The 20173-nt window shown below is 34.7% G+C and overlaps 2 long non-coding RNA genes across 3 annotated transcripts; one reads left to right on the top strand and one right to left on the bottom strand.

Moving 5' to 3' along the window:
* Positions 1-1758: 1758 nt before the first annotated feature.
* Positions 1759-3655, top strand: LOC122302344. Of its 2 annotated transcripts, none has more exons than XR_006240444.1 (3): positions 1759-2004; positions 2120-2287; positions 3446-3655. It is a non-coding gene; the product is annotated as an uncharacterized LOC122302344 (long non-coding RNA). The 2 variants fall into 2 exon arrangements; XR_006240443.1 differs by having other exon boundaries at positions 3434-3655.
* A 13351-nt stretch (positions 3656-17006) lies between these two features.
* Positions 17007-17593, bottom strand: LOC122302338. Its single transcript, XR_006240442.1, has 2 exons — positions 17459-17593; positions 17007-17354 (listed from the first exon to the last, which is right to left on the bottom strand). It is a non-coding gene; the product is annotated as an uncharacterized LOC122302338 (long non-coding RNA).
* Between the last annotated feature and the right edge of the window lie 2580 nt (positions 17594-20173).

Raw genomic sequence — 20173 nt, 5'->3', positions numbered from 1 at the left:
GTTGATTTTTTAGGCTGGTTTCTATAGCAAAAATCTCACCCTATCTCATATTATCTCATTATATCTCAACTCAATATCTCAACACCACAAATACAAATATTTTTTAATTTCAAATTTTTAACTTTTTCATCTAATTATTATATAATCAATTCAACTTTTTCCAACTTCTAAATAAAACACAAAAAATAGTTCAACCTTTTCAAATCTAAAACAATATTAATATTAAAAATTATATTATAACAACATTTTAACTTTATAATATTTTATTTAATTTTTTTCTCTCATTTTCTAAAATTTCTTAAAACATTTTAACTCAAATAATTTTACTATTATTCACAGATTATTTCACTACTATTCACAGATCATCTCATCTCATTATTCGAATAAGGCCTTAATATCTTTGGTTTTTAAGATTATTATATTTTTTTTGGTTCTATGGCTTTTTTTGTTGTTTTTCTATATTTTTTTAACATTTCAAAGAATTGTTTAGTGCTTTTGTTTTAAAATTACTTTTATATTTTTAATATAATTTCCGAAGTGACATAATATGGATGCTCTATATCAGTTTTTGATCGATAGAAGTAGCAAACTGGCATTTTTTAAAATTAGGGAATGTAACGTGGAACGGTTAAAATCTGAGTTACTTTTTGCATACAAGTGATGTAAATTCAAGTTAAAATTTTACAATTGAGCCCTTCTACACATTATTTTTACATTGTACATTATATTTAATATTTTATTTTTACTAAATTAAAAAAATTCTTTTACTTATCATTCATGCACCACATATTTTATAAAAAACAAAAAAAAATCAGTAGAAACTATGAGTAGAAATTTTCTTTACAACTAATAAGTTAATTTTTTTTAGACTTGCTTATTTTTAAAAGGTGATTTATGTGTCTACAGACCTTCTTTTGTGCAGATAAATAAAAGATCATGAAGGTTATTAAGAAAAAAGAAAGCATACTTTCCGCATAGAGAATAAAGGCGTAGTTGTTTTTTGAGGGAAGAACAGAAGTCACAACTCTCGTTTAAGCAAGCAAATAAAACACACAGCCTTATACAGCTTGATGGAAACATGCATGGACACTTTTTTACGAAGGCTTTTAGGTTTTTGATCACCAGGACCATTATACATAATATCTCACTCTTATAAATAAAAAATAAAATGAGATTTAGCCTGGGGGCACACAGCTGTCATTGTTGAGTAGCATCCTAGCAGTACCCTTTTTAAAATTAAGGAATCTAACGTAGAAAAAGTAAAAAACTGAGTTACTTTTAGCACACAAGTGTTGAAAGTTCAAATAAAGATTTTACAATTGAGCCCTTCTGTAATACCCTAATTTTATGTGCATTTTTAACCAATGATTATTTAAATTATTATAAATAATAGTTTTATTGTTTTAAATTTAATGTGTTATTTGTTAGATTTATTTTGTGATTTTTAAGTTGTGCAATTTATTTTAATATGCTTTCTTGTTATTAATTATTTTTTTGTAATTAAATTACTCTTTGCTTAAATTATTTTATCCTATTAATATTGAATTGTAGTATTTTTATTTAACTTTTATTTATTTTATTTTGCTCTTTTTCTTTGTTGGACGGACCCTCCTATTTTCCCTTTGGGCTTATTTCTGTTGGATTTTCCATTGTTTTGGGCCCAAGCCCAACTGGATTCAGCCCAACCTGTTTCCCTCAGAACCCAGCCCTTCTATTTATCCTATACGGCGCCGTTTAGAGCATTAGCCCTTAGGGATTTTTCTCTTTTTCTTCTCCCCCATTGCTACGTCGTCCACTTTCTCTCCTTTTATTCTTCATTTTCGTTTCCTCCTTCTCCTTATTTCAGTGCATTTCTTCTCCCTTTTTCAGTTGGCTGTAGCGTCGGCTATTGCTTTTCTTCTTCTCCTTCACTTATTTCTTCTTCTGTCGTGCCTCGCCTGCTCCTTCTTCCTCTTCATTCTGTTTTCTTCGATTTCGTGCGCCGGATTTACTTCATTTGGATTGGTATTTGGTTCTCATTTTTATCTCTTTGATTCTTATTTCTTCTGCTATAAACTGAACCTTTTTTTCCCTCTCTTGTATTTATCTTATTTCATCTGTTTTTTTCTCTATTTTGTAGGCGAATCCGTGGGTCTTGCTATGTTTTTTGGCCCATTTTCATGCTCGGTTTTCCTCTAGTATTTTCGTGGGTTCTTGCTTGTGTTTTATTCCCATTTCATTCTCAATTGTTTGGTCATCCATTTGTCTATTTTCGTTCATGCCGTGCCACTGTTTTTGGTCTCTATCGGTGAGCCTCATTTTCTGTTTTGGTGATTTTTGTTCCGGCCTTGACTCTCGCATCTTTCCAGCCATCATCTTCTATTTTATTTCATTAAAATCAACCATTTATTCCTAAAATATCACTCAAAACCTCCTTATTTTCGAAACCCATTTTACGCGTAAAGATTGTTATTTTTTTTTGGTAATTTATTTTCGAGTTAACTTTTGACGTCAAATCAGGTGTTTGTGTATTTTTACTTTCAGATTTTATTTCTTTTAAAGTATTGTAAGTATTTTTTAAATAACTTTTAAGATTTAAATATATTTTATATTAATAAATATTCTATAAAATTGATTGGTTGTGCTGAATTGAATCCTAAGAGTCAGGATTAAGTCGGGACTAGGTTGGAATAGAGAATAAAATTGTTTGTGTGATTGATTGATTGTTAGATATTTTTGTGTCTTTGTAAAGGAAAATTGAGTTTTTGCATAATTGCATCCATGTTTACGTGTATATTTAAAAATTGGATTTTTAAATGAGAAATAAATTTTTAGGTGCGTGTGTATCACGACCTTAAGCCGAGATATGACATTATGTCGTTGGAGCTTCTCTGGTCACTCAGGAGTGGAATATATTGATTGACGTCTCTTGGGTTGCTATCCAGTGACAACGGGATCAAATGAGATGGTAATACTCTCGTGTTGACTCTGTGGCCCCTCTGCTGGAAGATGCTTGGCCACGAATGCGCTAGGCGCAGAACTACTAGGAATCGCTTGTTACGAAGTTACAAGCACAGTTGTTACGTTACAAGCACAGTTGTTACCCTTGGTGTGATAAATGGAGTCAGAATGTGCGGATGATTTCTAGGAGAGATCATGGTGCATTAGGATTAAAATTGGATATTGGTTTTGATAATTGGATAATAGGCCATTTTCTGGAAAAAAAAAATGCGAGATTTTATGTTAGGTCATTTTCTGGAAAAATAGAAGATGTTTTAATGGACTAGATAGGTTTTTGGGCCAAAATAAGATTTTGGCGTATGTTGAAAAATATTTATTTTTGGGAAAAATGATTTCTGAATCTCATGCATCTGTCATCATGTGCATACATATTGTTACTGCATGAATATATTTTTATCTTGCGGGCTATTTGGATTATTAAATAATTTTGTAGATTTTAATACAGATGATGAGAAAGCTGAGCCTGAGGAGGCAGTTCAGCTTGAAGAGTGATTTGGTACCACTTGCTTACTTATTGGAAATTATTTTCCTGGTTTTGAATTATATATTTTGGATTATGATGTTGTTACTGGATAATTGTACTATTTTTTTTATACTCTTGTATTTAAGCGAATTTATATTTAAACAATTCTGGTATTTACTTGATTGACTTTAATTATTTTGTTACGTTTTTATTGTACATTTTTTGAATGTACACACACTTGATACTTAACGATGGGATGTATGACCTGTATTGTCCTCAACGCAACATATTAATTTTTATGTGTATGTACGTGAAAGTTGGGGAGCGTCACACCTTCGATTCATTATTTTTATACCACACATGAATTTTTTATTTTTACTTTTTTGGTACTTACTAAACTAAATGTATTTTTTACACATAATTCATACACTACAGATTAGATAAGAAAAAATTAAAATAAAAAATCATGTATAGTGTGGTGTAAAAATGATGAGTATAATTTTTTTTTATAATTAATCCTTTGATATATATATTTTTTTAACACTTCATTAATTTTAAATGTGTTTGATGTGCCTTGTACCATACTTTCTTTTGGTTGGATCATTACTCTCTTTTTTCAAGGAAAAAAATAAGAATATTTATTTAAAAATAACAAATGTATATAACATAATAATTTAATTTTTTTTACACTTGCTTATTCTTAAAGGTGATTTATATGTCTACATCAATATTTTGAATACTGTACTAGATATCGTATCGGTCAAGGCATTGGAACGAAATATTTCAATATCGATACCGTTTCGTGTACCGTTTCGGAATAGTCGATATATAAATAATATATATATAGATATATATAAATTATATTTCAAAATAATAATCTATATATGAATAAATTATACATGAATATATATATATTTATAAATTATAAATAATCTAATTTGAATTGGGGGTCAAAAAATGATATTACAATTTGAAAAAATGAAAAAGAAAAAAGATAAAGGCCGAAATACCGGTAAGTACAGACTGGTATGTAAGCTGATACGGCCGGTACGAAACTGGTACCATACTTATACCAGACCAGTGATTGGTACGGTACCAAAAACAATAGTCTACAGACCTTTTTTTGTGCAAATAAATAAAGAATCATGAAGGTTATTAAGAAAAAAAGAAGGCATACATTCCACATAGAGAATAAAGGCGTAGTTGTTGTTTGAGGGATGAACAAAAGTCACAACTCTCGTTTAAGCAAGCATAATATAACACAAAGCACTACAACAAAAATGGTTCTTAGTGATGGTTTGGAAATTGTGACTATCTCCAAATTGTTACTAAAGTGCATTTTCTATGACAGTTTGTGGAAACCTTTACTAAAAACTGGTTAGTATTTTCTTTTACATTCGAACATGTCAAATTTCTTGTTTGAACGTTTTGTCTACTTACGTGCAAACGTGAAAAATTTTGCAGCGCTTTAACATTCGAACGTGAGGTGTTAATTTATATTTTTGAAATTGACTATAATATATATTTGTGTATATATATATATATAAACGAGGCCCCATCCCTGTTAGAGGAATTAAATGTGTGGCAGTGGCCATCATTTTTAATATTAAAGTTGAATAAGCTAAAATTAAAGAAAATTAAGAATAGAAATTAAAAAACAATACACATGATAAATAATATTGTCCATTACATATTTTGAAAATAAAATAGAAAATATGATTAATTTTTGCAAAGAACACTCAAAACTACTGATTTAGAAATGATCGAAACTCCTTAGTGAATGTCTCAACCTTATTGTTTAGGATATCTACATGATGGGCAAGATGTGTGACAGGCTGATCCAAATGCACAATCTGCCAATCGATTTGTTAGTCCATATACGCCTTTGTATTTGCCATCACTGCATCAACCCAAGTAGGTTGCACAACCCTTGCAGATATACCTGCCGGCTCTGACTATTACTAGCAGTTAGGGGAGCAACATCAGACCGAGACTTGGTTGAAGGAACAAGATCCAATACAGGACTAGAGTGACGCCGAGCATACCCTCTCCCCTGTCCAATGTTCTAATGGTGTGTGGTCATGTCGATGGGGCAGATATGGTTTATCATCATCTTCTGCGACTGGAGTGGAACTCTCCAAACCAGTAATAGTCGGCTGATGATGACTTCGTACAAGAGATTGTATGTTGAGACGATGCTTGCCTTGTAATGAATTCTATCAGATATAACAAGTGGCAAGTCAATGGGCTCTACACGTGCCCAACGAATCAGAAACTGTGTGCGAGACCAACTGAATGTGGTCTTAGTTGCCACAGGGTCTACATTTATTGCAACGAATATTTGCAACATATGGAAGAAAGATAGTAGTTGACTCTGGTTGAAGGAGTTTAGCCTCTCAAGCTTCGTGCGGTCTTTGCTAGTGAAGATGTAGAAATCTGAATGTTGCTCGTCATCACCGGCTTCAGGAGTAGTATCCTCGAGGTGACTGATCAACATCATTACTGGCCATAGAGCCAACAAGGCCCGTAGATGAAGCAGAAGTACCTACATTTGCCTTGGATGTGCCTAGAGCTAATGTAGCCGCTATGTCACTAGCTTGAGCAACTGTTGCCTAAGGTAGGCAATGTGGGATCTAGAGTTACCCAGTGATGACATACACTGAAAACTCAAGCTGTACATCTCATATAGTGATGGTGTGGGAGGATGCATCATGAGGCATGGTGATCATCCCTATTAAAACTCGCAAACCACTGTGGGGTAAATCTTTTCCCTCAATATGCATACTTGGCCCCAACCTCTCGTGATGAAGATATCTCTCAATGTCTTATGCTCCCAACTAAGTACACCAAACTCGTTAATCAGAATTTTTTGCTCACCCACAATTGTTTGCGACCCCAATCGAGCGGTGTCTAGACCGGCTCCTTCCCTCCCTCGTTTCCTAGTTGTCATATAGTGAGTCATATCCTAAAAAAAAAATTCTAAAAATTTATTAGAATTACAGATATATGCATATCATGAAGATATGGATGGTGAGATGAGACACAAAATTTTGATCTCATCATTACAAATTTCCATAATTTCAATTACAAGTTTCAAATGTAAATTGTTATTTGGACTAAAAGTAGGGATGTTCAAACGTATCAGGGTCAATGTTCAAACGTTTAGTGTAACTTAAGAAGGCAAATCATTTACGTTCAAACATTTTACCCAATATACTATTTAAACATATGTGAAATACGTTAGAATGTTAAATAAGGACTTTCGAACATTAAAATGTCTCGTTCAGACATTTTCAATGAATATAGAATTTCAACCGATAAACATTCGGACGTTACATCGTAACATTTAAACGTTACCACCTTAGAAATGATCTATACACTTCAATGAAGGTTTTTACGGTGGATATTTAGCCATTGGCAACTTGTGGTGGCTGGAAAATCGAGGAGAAAATCTGGCCACAATGGGTTTTGATTTTTGAAACTAAATGTTTAAATTAAAAAAAAAAAAAGCACATAAATAGTGAATAGAGGGAAGATTACCTTTTTTGTGATAGTTGTGATGGCGTTTGACGGCCGCAGCGGCAGTATAAGTGGCGAAGGGTGGGGTTGTTTTTTAGAGAAAAGTGAGAAATGAGGAGTTTTTGCCGTCGAGCAACTGTTTATATACACTTAACGTTTGAATGTTACTACACAGTACATTCAAAAGTTAAAAAACTGTTGTTGATGTTCGAATGTATGTTGGTTGATGTTCGGATGTTTACACCATACGTCCGAACGTTAAACTTTGACATGCAAATGTGGACATGTGTATAGACTTAAATTATATTGATATATATAATATATAAATAATATATATTAATGTTTTTATATTAAATATTATATATGTTTTTATATACTAGTATAGTTATATAATATATTAAATAATATATATATAGTGTTATATATTATACCATACATATTATATACTATATATATTATATGTTATATTAATATATCATAAAGTAAAAATACTGATAATATAATCCAACAAAATCATTATACTAATTTATATCTAAAAACTCTGGGTAAACAATTAGAAAGAATTAAAAGTCAAATATCTCCTATCAAGGAAGTAAAAGAAATTCCTTTATTCATTCCCCATGGAATTCATTCTTATTTAAAATCTAATTTTTCCAAAGCTAAAGATGATTTATTAGAACAAATCTATAATAAATTAGAAAAATTAAATATTAATACTGCATCTACTTCAAAACAATCCCATATTAACGTATTAAGTAAAACAAATTTACTTAATTTATATGATTATGAAATTAGTAATATTGAAAATCAATTTTAAAGATTTATAAATAAATAAGATTAGAGGAGATTATGCTAATGAATATTCAGCTAGGGATTCTAAAAAACATGTTTATTACTCATAATTGGTATCTGAGGCCTACTCCACCAGATATACAATTCGAAAAAGAGAACATATAGCAAGATCTACTGTTTTACAAGATGTACTATATGAATGAAATATAGATGGATTATCCGAATATTAAATATTAAATCGTTTTTAAGAAATGATTATGGTAGCTAATGTGCGTTTATAAAGCTAGTAGAAAAATAAATTATCAAGTAGCACATATTCTTTTATTTCAATTGTTATCTTAATTATTCACTTTCATTATTTGAAACTAATATTTTACATGCTTTAACATTAAATATTAAAACAAATGGTTATCATATGATTAAAGTATCACATCCTTTAACTGTAGTATATAGAATCCATTATAAACTGATGAAAACAACATTAGAGCCACAAACTCTTATTACTAGCCTAAAAGGCTACACATTATTATTACAATATAGCACACCAAATTCTAGTATACAAATTTCTAAACAAATTAATTGGAATCAAATTACTCTCCCTAATAAATGAAAATTAGAAAATATTATTTCATTGCCTAAAATAGAAAATAATTAGAAAAATGATCTAGATTACATAAATAAAAAAATGGACAGAACAGTCTAAATTGTCTTTCAACCTTTTAGGAGATCATTATCACAATCAATATATAATAGCCAATGTCTTTGATACCACATACGTATCCCAGGTAATATATAATAGATTTATATAAATATATTTATTAATTATAGTAAGAGGCAGTATAACCTGCCTATAATTTATAAATAATAAAAGGCGATAAAACCAACCCTTTGCATGAATTAAAACAATAGGCAAGAGATGACAAAATAGACTTCATTGAAAATATAATACTTACAATGAGTTTAATTCTCAAAGGAGTTGAGAGCAGAAGACATGAAAGGAAACTTAGTTTAGAAGAGAGGATATTTTGAGAGTAGGAAGGGCGATAGAAGAAATGACTTCATATGAGAAATTCTGAATGCCCTCCTTTACATATAGACTCTCTTTATATAGTCATATATATAGTGTAGATCAATAATATATGCCGCTTGACACTAGCACAACAAACATCTATAATGTGTGCCATCTAACACTAATAGAGTAAAAACTATCTGACTATTTGACATCATAAAGACTCAATAATATACAAAGTCCTTTGTTCTATTAGGTTAGACTTTGTTTTTCTACGTAAAGTAAAGAGAACTCAAGATGTACAAAGTCACTTGTCTTTAGTGGACATGGAAGATAGTCTTGAAACACACATGTCTTTACTATTCTTAAATAGTAATTTTCGTCTCCTTGAATAACTCTTGCATTGAACTTGATAAAAACGGTGGAAAGTAATAGACAAAGTTGTTTGTCCTGTTCTTCAAGGAGACAACGCTACTAACGACTGAAAAGATAATAGTTCTGATAACTTTAACTTGTCATGTAGAATAATTGAGGAAGCAATAATTTTCTAGAATCACATAATTTGATAATCATAGTTTGAGAGTTCTAGATCAAATTGATCTTGAGAATTCATCTAATGTGGTGGATAATTTTGAGAATGAGAGGCCTGTTGGGAAGGAGAGGCCTGATTAATTAGTAATGACATTGCTGTTGACGATGCTGCTTACTGTAATGAAGATAATTTGACTTATTATTGAGAATTTTCTTCCTTGTCCCTGTCTGAGACTTGTGACATTGCTTTAGCCAAATTTTTTTGTATCTTTTTTACTGGTAATTTATGCTAATTGACCTTGAAATCTACTCCGTTGACCTAACACCTTAGGAGCTTTTTTAATCTTTGAAAATATTTTATAACATGATCATAATTATATTCTTTCCACCATTTGATAGAAACTTAACAGGCCAAGAATATAATATTTTTAAGAGATGTATGAGGTTTAATAACATATTCACACTTCATAATCCAGTTTAATTTTGTCTTAAGGAAGAAAAGAAGAAGTAGTGAATAGTGTGATAAGAAAGATGGATGATCATTTTATAATGTAAAAATCTGGAGACTTTCTTGGTGAGGAATAGGAAGATTGAGAGATTCTAATCCAAATTGATCTCATTATAGCAAGAACTATCGTGGGAGTATTTTAATTTCTTGTAATTTGTCAAAGTGAAGAAATTAGGAATGACACAAATTCTTATAATGTTTTAAAAATGTTTTTGTTCATACCTGCTGGTAGTCACAATAATCAAAATAGAGTGGATCATATGGTTGAAAAAATATTCTTGTTAGATAAGGGCTTGTTTTCCCACTGTTCTAAAGTAATGATAGGCACTAAGGTGGACTAAATCATAAATATCCTTTACAAGTTTCATATGGGGTAATTACAAGATCAAGAACTAGAAAGATTAAGAAAGCTATGCAAGGATGGGTGAAATCTAGATGGAAGCAAGAGCCTAATATTCAAAATGAGCTTGAGAGAAGAAGATCTAGTTCTCATCCACGTGATACAAGCAATGGAAAAGTGCAACATAAATTATGGTCTATTATTATATTTATGTGATTGAAGACCTTGGACGTGTTTATCTCATTAAAAGTGCTCATTTTTTTAGTCATAGGAATTAGTTTAGAATAACTGGGCTTGAGGATGCTTGACCCACATATGTTTTACTTTGTTGAATTAGGGTTTTAAAAAGCAAAGTTACTGTAGTGGTACTATAGTCCTGATACTATTCATTCAGGAGTATTTTTGGAAGATGAGGGTTTATTTTAGCTTAGGGTTTTAATTAGTTTAAATACTTTTGGTTGCCTCATTTTAGGATATATGAAAGTTTATGAAAATTGATAAATTTTATTCATTGTGAGTTAAGTTTTTCTCCTCTTATTCTTTATTGAACATTTGAATTTATTAAAGGTAAATCATAACCTTTGTAGTGTTCCTCCTTTGTAATATGGGTTCTTGCGATAGGTTCTTCAATGGGTCTAGATTTTAATATAATATAGATTCTTGAAATAAGTTTCTCAATGGGTCGAGATTCTTCCATCCATTAACTTGATTTTGACTTTTTTGAATGAGTTTTCAAATTGATTGTGGGTTCAAGGGATTCCAATTCAGCAGATTCAAGAGATTCCAATTCAGCGGGTTCACCTCATTTGGTATTCATATCAAGATTTTTAATCAGGTTTGATTCTATATTTTAATTTCTGCATCTTTAAATTTAATTCTAGAGCTTCATTGTTCTAAGGTTACAAAAATTAAAAAAAAACAAAAACAAAAACAAAAAAGTGCAGGAATGCCTTATTCTTGGGATGCTGAAATTTGCTTCATTAGGGTTTCTAAATTCTAGGGCTTCTTGCATCTTTGAATTGTCAATTGCTTGAAGTTCCATTTCATTGTTTCCTTATACTTTTGTCAATACTTGAGTATTTGAATTCAATTGTTTGATTTACACAATTGAATATTACTGTTTGTGATTGAATTGGTGAGAAAAGAAAAGAAAAGAAAGGAAAAGAAAAGAAAATTCGGGGGAAAAAAAAAAAGAAATTTGATTGAGCCTTATCATCAAAGGGGTTGAATATATCATTATAGTTGGTATCTTATTTTGTAATTACTCTTTCTCTCATATATTTTTTAGTCTCATGTCATTTTATTCCTCCCTCATTTCTTGTTATTGTTTCTTGGACCTAATTACTAGTTGGAATAAAATAAGGTTGTATTGCCTTGATTGAGTTCAATTTAGGTCTTAAAGAACTTGAGTGGAAAAACTCTTGAGGTAAAAGACAAGAGAGTGTGAGATCATTATTGGGAAAAAGCCAATTAAGAGTGAAACATGAGTAGAGTGCCATTATTCGAGTGTAAACAAGTAAGGGAGCATGTGAGGTCTTTTTTCATTAACATTCTTTTTGTGTAATGCATACGATGTCTCATAAAAAGTGACTCATCACCAAAAGGGATGATAGATAACTCATGTTTGTGGATGATATGAAGAACTAGCCTTCAACTTGCTTTCTTACAACTCGAACAATTCCTTCCAAAACATGTTCATAAATACTCTATTCCGATCCGAAACAATACTTTTAGGGAACCCATGCAACTTCACTACATTATCGATGAAGGCTTTGGCCACACTCTTAGCCATGTATGGATGCTTGAGAGGAATGAAGTGTGCATACTTACTAAATCGATCAACCACCACAAAGATCACTTCATAACCCCCACTTATAGGTAAACTTTCAATGAAATCTATTGATAATTCCTCCCAAATCTTGTTTGGAATTGGCAATGGTTGCAACAACCTGGATGGTGGTCTAGTGTCATACTTGGATTTTTGACATATATCATACTCAGCTACCATCTTCTTCACTTCTTTCTTGAGCCCCTCCCAATAGAAAAAATGTTTCAACCTAATATAAGTTCTTAACCACCCTGAGTGGCCCCCTTCCTTACTATTATAGAAGTAGTCAAGAATCTCCTTCCTTAAATTTGGCACATTAGGGACATAGACATACCCCTTGTAATAGATGAGGCCATCCCTTACTTTGAACCCGACCACTCCTCCACCTTGGGCATCAAGTAGCCCAATAATCTCCAAGGTCCGGGCATCAATGCGTGTGGCCTCCCTAATCTTATCCCACAGTCTCTATTCTGCCCCACTCAAGGCCATCAACATGGGATTAGCTTCTTCATAAGTAGTCCACAAAAAGTAGTTCCCCTTGGATATCAAAGCCGCACAAGGCTTCTCCTCCTTAGGCACCAAAGCTGTCCACATATGCTTCTTAGTTCCAAGCTTGAATTCCATGGTCATCTTTGCATAATCATTTATCACTTTCCCCACGCTTCTAAGCTAAGCGTTGCCCAATACAATCTCAAGACCCCCACGTGCCAAGAAATGAAGATCGGCTATAATCCTCACATCTTATATGTTCATCTTCACTTCTTTGACAAGTTCTTCACATCTCAACTTGTCCTCATTTGCTACTTTCATCTCAAATGGCTCAATGGCACACGACCTCAACCCAATCTTGGTGACGATGTTGGAGTTGATAAAGTTATGGATGGATCCACTATCCATCAATAAAGTCACCTCAAATTTTCCTACCCATGTCATAACTCTCATAGATGTGGGTCTAGGCACACCCGAAATAGCATTCAGGGATAATTCGGACTCCTCTAGTGGATCACTAGATTCGGTCTCTTCTTGTTCCGACTCCTCACTAGTTGTCTCAACATGTTCCTTATCTTCTACTTCATTGGTTTCATCTTCAAGCAACAAATATGCTTGTCTGGCCCTACACTTGTGCTCTTTGCTCCATTTGTCAGCACATTTGAAGCAAAGACTTTTCTTTATTCTCTCTTGGACCTCTTCTCTAGATAACTTCTTCACTTTATCTGGCTTTGATTTTGATGCACTCCCTTCCCCTTCCTTGCCTTTCCAAGGAACTTTGGTTTGCAAATATTTGAAAACTTTGCTCCCCATGTCCTTAGAATGATGCTTCTCAATGTGAGTGCTCTCCTATAGTATTTTCGCCATTCTCATAACTTCTTGCAAACTCCTTGGTTGCTTCAACTTTATCTCCTTGGCAAACTAAGGTTTCAACTCATCCATAAAAGTACCTATTAGTGCTTCTTCGGACTAACCCCTTACCAAGGTTTGGAGTTGCCGAAACTCATCAATAAAGTGATGTACTTTTTTCTCTTGTTTCAACTTTGTCAATTGCCCATGATGGTTAACAATTGGTGAAGACCTAAATTGCATAAAAAATTCCTTCTCAAAGGCCGTCCGCTTACTTTATCGTCCTCTCTTTATCGTATTGATCACGAAGCCAACGCCACCACTTACTTGCTCTTCCTTCAAGATGAAAACATGCTGTAGAAACTCTTTCTCTTCTTGAAACATCATACACATGGAAATAATGATCCACCTTGTCCAACCAATCATATGGATCCTCCCATTGAAATTAGAGAAGTCCACCTTTGGTCTCTAAGGTCCCCGATCATAAGCCTGGTTTCCAACTCTCTCATCATAGTGGTGACCATCACCATTTTTTCTACAATGTTGTCTTCTATCTCCTTCATGGTCATGGTATCTTCTCTCAAACCGGTTGTCATGGCCCAAAGGCCTCTCCTCTTCATGCTCATACATGGCCTCATGGTCATCATCATGCCTTGGAATCTCATACCTCACCCCTTGGTATTCTCCTCTCATGCTTGGAGTTCTAGTACGATTCCCTTCATTGTGGATCCATCTCTCCACGGCCACATGGTTGTTCTCAACTCGACCTCCTTTTCTCAATTCCACTCTAGGTTGCTCATGCATAGATTCGGTCACACTTATTTCTACACTATCGACAAGAGCATCATGCCCTTGTCCATTAGTCTCATGGCGTTGCCCTTGGCCTTCAACAAGTCTCCTCTCCAATCTTTCTATGCTTTCATGTGTCTCCCTCCACATGGTATCCATGGCTCTTCTATTTTCAATACTTTCCTAAGTAGTAGCATTCAAAGCTATCCTTAGTTCGACTATGTTAGTGTTGACCTCATCAAGAATGTCCATGATTTTAGAAGTATGCCTTTCAAGCATCTCTAGGCGTTCCCAGTTGGAACTCCTCTCTCCTTCGGTTTCTACATTGATCTCGGACATGATGCTTGCAAACTAACTTTTCAAACAACTTGCAAACTGAAAATTTTCTGTTTGGTGAAGTTTGGACAGCAACTTGGACACTCTTTGGATGGTAGAATAGTCCTCAAAGGTCCAACCTTGAGTTGCCCACCTTTGTGGATGGACAACCCCTCTTGCATAAGCACAAGTCCAACCACGAGTCCTCTACCTTCAAGGGTGGCCGACCCCTTCAAGTAACACTACTCTAACCTCATCCTCAACCCCTAAACTACAATTTTCAGATTCACAATCTAACAAAAAAAAAAAAAAAACACAATGTCGAGGTCCTCTGTGGACCTCCTAGTCAAATTCACAAGGGTTGAGTTAACACATCGTTTACCTTTTGGAGAAGTGAGAACTTCTCAAAAATTCCACCAAGCAAAAGTCTCGTGATGAGACTCTCAATGAAAGCACTAATTTAGTGTTGGGGACCTTGGTCAAGCCTTCAAACACTAAGGGTCCGATCCTCTCCTTGTTGCTCCTCTAGTGACTGGTAGGACTCATTTGCTTGGAGTAGATCACGTGTAGCCCAAAGGAAGCTTGGGTGTGATGAGGCTAGGGTTCAATGGTGGGAAGTATGGATGGTGTTTGTGCTAGGTGATCACGGTTTGGGTGATGATGGTGTACGGCTAAGTGACCCTTGGTATGCTAGGATTGGATGAAGGGCAATCTTGGCTAGGATTTAGAGATGAGTGAGTGAGGCTAGATTTGATGAAGGGTTCGGCCAAGGCTAGAGGGAGTATTCGGCTAGGGCAAAGGTGGCTTGTGAGATCCTAAAAGTTAGGAATTGTGAAATTCCTAAAATGTAGAAATTCAGATCTTGAGATCTAGGATGGATAAGGGTGATGTGTTTTAGTGGGAAGATGGGATTTGAGTGAGCCAATCAAGGGTAATTGACCAATCAAATTATGGATGAAAAATGAAAGTGAGAAAATATAGGATCTAGGGTTTTGGCCAAGCCAAGGAAACAATGGTTGAATTTCTGAAGGTGAGATCTAGGGTTTTTGGGCTTTATTTGGCTATGGGAATTGGAAGGTGGCGTGTAGGGTATGATGGGAGGCTAGGGTTTTGTGATTTGAGGCAATTGAAGGTGGTGGAAAAGGCAAAAGATAGAGCTGGCTGAAATATGTGTTTAGGAGATGGGATTCTTTAAGAAACTTCAAAGAAATCTCATGAACATGTGAGAAAATACATGAGCACAAAAGATCTTGCAAACCACAACACAAACTGAAATCCCAATGAAGGATTCGGCCTCTCCACTCCAAATCAATCAACAAAAAGATAAAATAAAGAACAAAGGAACCAAACAATTTTTTATTCATGAGCTGCACAAATAATTAAAAGGAAACCTCAAGATGTGAAAGGATAAATTGAATCAACACCAATTCACGAATTGCACGTTGAAGATCCTCTCATTGGGGATTCACGAATTGCATCCCAAAAGAGCCCAAGTGCATGAGCACCGAAAATGACAATCTCCAAGCCCTATGGTTGGCCACTCAATGTTCAAAATGCCAAAGAATCCTAATGAAATGTCTAAGGGTCCTATTTATAGAGTTTACAAAGTAGAAACCCCCAAAAGGTCACTAAGAAAATTAAAATAAATAAATAGAGCAAAGGAAATAATAATTAACAAGTCTTCAAATAAAATAAATAAAAATAATAAAATAAATAATTTAGCCTATGATGACTGTGGCCTGCATGGCCCATGGTGGGCTATGGTGGTGCATGGTCCATGGCTAGGCTAGTCATGGTCTAGTCCTCGGCTCGCTGCATGGCATGGCATGGTGCCATGCGTTGGTCTAGTGGTGGGCATGGCATGGCATTGTGCATGGCCTGTCGATGGTAGGCATGTCATGATACCAAGCCTAGGCCTGATGGTGGGCACAGGGTGATGTCGTACTGCTGCTGTGGTGCCCAGTCAAGTGGCTTGGGCAGTAGCCCTGGCTGCTGGTCTAGGCGATGAGCATGCATGGCCCAAGCTGACAATCTGGGCTATGGGACCGCAAGGTAAGGGTTGGAGCCGTGCACTAGTTGGCATGCCACTAGCCTCTCCTACAAGGCACGAGCTGGAGCCGTGATCTGGATGAGCATGCTACTAGCCTTACCTGCAAGGCACGGGTTGGTGCCGTGTGCTGGATGGGGCACGCCACTAGCCTCGCTAAATAGTGCTAGGGTACGCATGCATGCGCGCAGGTGCACGCTCAGGGGCACATACAAGCCTGTGTACATGGTCTACGTGCGGCTAGTAGCCTCCATGATTGCCCACTGCATGTCATGATTTAAGTCAAGGCATGCAAGCAGGCTAGACATGTGACTGTCCTAACCCTCTATGAGTCGTGTCGAGGTGTGGTCCCGGACAATTCTCCTGGAGGTTGTGACAGCGTAATCCGTGTTGTCATCATCCCTATGTCACGATTCTCAACTTTTTATACGTAGGAGTCGGGGGCACCACACTAAGAGTACCCTTTTAAAATTAAGGAATCTAACGTGAAAAGGTAAAAAACAGAGTTACTTTTTGCACACAAGTGATGAAAATTCAAATAAAGATTTTATAATTGAGTCATTATATTCATTATACATGTGTGCAGGTATTGATTCTTTTTGATCACCAGGACCATTATACATAATATCTCATTCTTATCCTGCTGTCACATAAGATTAAAGATTTAGATAATTATTAAAGTATTTGAACAACGATCGGTCACAGACTCGAGGATACAGGTCCACCTTCAGCCAAGACCAACTGCTAGCATGGTGGCCGGGGGCAGTGGCACGGTGATATTGCACAACTTGGGCCCCATGGTGAACCATGATGACGACCCTCAATTTGACTGGTGCCAAGGTACTCGCCATGGTATCTAGTCTTTGGTAGTACTCCTGCAACAACTCCCAAACTATAGTTATTCTTATTCCAAAGAAAGTAAATTAATTAACAACAACTCATGAAATTAAAATGGTAACAGCAAATAAACAACACTAACCGGTCGGCATGTTTGTTGATCTGGTTTCCGATGGAGCCATTAATTCAGCCGAAATTAGGAGCGCAATGAAGAGGATGGTGAGAGAGGCCCTGGGAACCATCTCTTGCTCCAACTCCAAGTCCCCGAGATCAGCTGGAGATATTGGTCCATTTATAATTCGCATTTGTCATATTGGTCCTTCTCGGAAATAGCTGTATTCCACTGTTCGGAATGACCTTCACCAAATAATTGACCGACCATATTAGTTGTATGGTCTATTACTCTATTTCAGAAACAGCTGTATGATACAGTTCCAGAAAAGACTTTCGGTTTAAGGAGATTGAAGTGGCGACATTTTTTTCCAAGCCGTAAGTGAGTGCGCAATGTGCGCATGACATTAGACTCGGCGTAGTTTGGATACGTATATAAGTTAGAGATGATTTTAGATAAAAGTTAAAAGTTGAATAAAATATTATTAGAATATTATTTTTTTAATATTATTATTATTTTAAAATTTGAAAAAATGAATTGTTTATTATATATTGAGTAGAAATTTGAAAAAATTTTAATGATGAGATGAGATGAGATGAGATAAGATAAAATTATTTTTGTATTCAAATTAAGCCTAAAGGTGTAGTTTCGTTAGTAAATTGAGATGAGATAAATTAAGATAAAAATTGAAAGTTAAATAAAATATTATTAAAATATTATTTTTTAATATTATTAATATTTTGATATTTAAAAAAATTAAATTATTTATTATATTTTATATAGTATGCTGATAATACCATACTGTTTAACCTTACTGATTTTCGTAGTAATTAAATGTCTTGCGTTGTCAATTAATTTCTGGTTAACAAAGGGGCCGGTCTTCAGTGAACAATGTGATTATATTTGAGAATGCTGTTGTTTTCCAGTTTATTAATTAGTTTCACAATTGTTGTTATTTTTTAGATTCTTGGTTTTTTTCTTGTATTTCTATATTTTTTAACATTTCTAAGAACCTTTTTGTTTTTTCTTTTAAAAATTACTTTTATATTTATAATATAATTTCCGAAGTGACGTATTCATGCTATATGTCAGATTTTGACCGATTGAAGAAGCAAAGTGGCAGTTTTGTAAAAGGCTTTTGGTTCTTGGTTTTTTTTTTTTCTTGTTTTTCTATATGCTTTAACATTTCTAAGAATTTTGTAGTTCTTTTCTTTTCAAAATTACTTTTCTATTTTTAATATAAATTCCGAAGGGACGTATTGATGCTATATGTTAGATTTTGATCGGTAGAATCATCAAAGTAGCAAAGCGGCAGTTTTGTAAAAGGAAAATTATAGTACGCCTACTTATTTTGTTTCATTATTTTGACTTATTTCATTTTTATTTTTATTTTTTTCTTAATAGTTAAGAAAATCACTATTAATGTATTAGTATTTTTTTTAAAAACATTTAAATATTTTTTAAAAATATGAAAAATAACAAGAAAAAAATAAGAAATAAGATTTAGCCTAGGGGCACACCTAGCTATCATTGCTGAGCAGCACCCTAGCTATGATATTCCTTATTATTTGTACTTTTAAAGGTTATTTTACTAATTATTCTTATTGGTATCTTATTTTAAATTGATTATTATTATTATTATTGTAGTATTTTATTATTTTTACTGTTTAAGGTGTGTAATTTATTTTAATTAGCTTTTTCCTGTTATTATTTACTGTCTATTATTTATTGGCTCTTCATTTGAAATTATTTTTATTGTTGAGTTTTACTATTTTGCTTTACTTAGTTACTGTGTTTTTAAGTTGAACAATTGTTTTAATCCTCTCTGTTGGATCAGTTTGAAGGCTCCAAGATGAAGGGTTAGGATTAAATCCCAAGCCCATTTCCTTTTTCCTCATTTCCTTTTTCTTCTCTCTCTCCTCCCTCTCCCCTGCACCCGACGGAAGCCCCCTCCCCCTTCTTAGCCGTGTGCATCTCTAGCCCAGCCCCACACCTCCATGAGCCATCCAGCTGTGTCAACCACCACCACCAGCTTTGCCACACGCCAATGACCTCCCCCACACTAATCTCCACCCTTGCAAGCCTCTCTCCTCCCGCGGAAGCCAACCCGAAACCCACGGGTTTCTCTCCCTCGATCTCCCTCTCCTCCATGCCCCACAATGGCGCCATCGCAACCCAGCCCTCGTAGCACGCTGGCGACCATTCCCTCCACCAAATCAAGCCACCCATAACCAGTACCTAGCCCCACGCACAACTCGTCTCTCTTTCCCGAATGGGTTTACCCATTTGGTTTCTCCTCCGTGCGTCGCTGTCACCAGCCTCCAGCCCCACTGAGCACCACCATGGCATCACCATGACCACCCTTTCCTTCTCCCATTGAACCGAAGCGCATATCCCCTCCCTAGACTCGCACACAAACCCATGTTCTACGTGGGTTCTCCATACCCACAGCCTCTAGCCACCAACACTAACTCCATTGTACCTCCCTCAACCCTCCATGGCTAGCAAGCAGCCCTTGTAGCTTCCCATCCATTTTCTAGCTTTGAGATCCACAGCCAGCCCTTGAAAACACTGCTTCTCTACTGCTCCTCCACTTTTGGTGTCACCTTTGATCTTCAAGAATTGCTTTTCGTCATTATAAGTAATTTTTCAAAGAATTTATTGAGATTTAATTATATTTTTTACACTAACTTGTTTTATACAGCCTGATTGGTTGTGCTGAGTCTTGGGTCCGAGGAGTGTGAA

The sequence above is a fragment of the Carya illinoinensis genome, chromosome 1 (genome assembly GCF_018687715.1).
Source record: "Carya illinoinensis cultivar Pawnee chromosome 1, C.illinoinensisPawnee_v1, whole genome shotgun sequence".
In the NCBI taxonomy this organism is placed as follows: Eukaryota; Viridiplantae; Streptophyta; class Magnoliopsida; order Fagales; family Juglandaceae; genus Carya; species Carya illinoinensis.
Note: the sequence above shows the minus strand (reverse complement) of the source record. Positions and strands in the feature narration are given on the sequence as shown.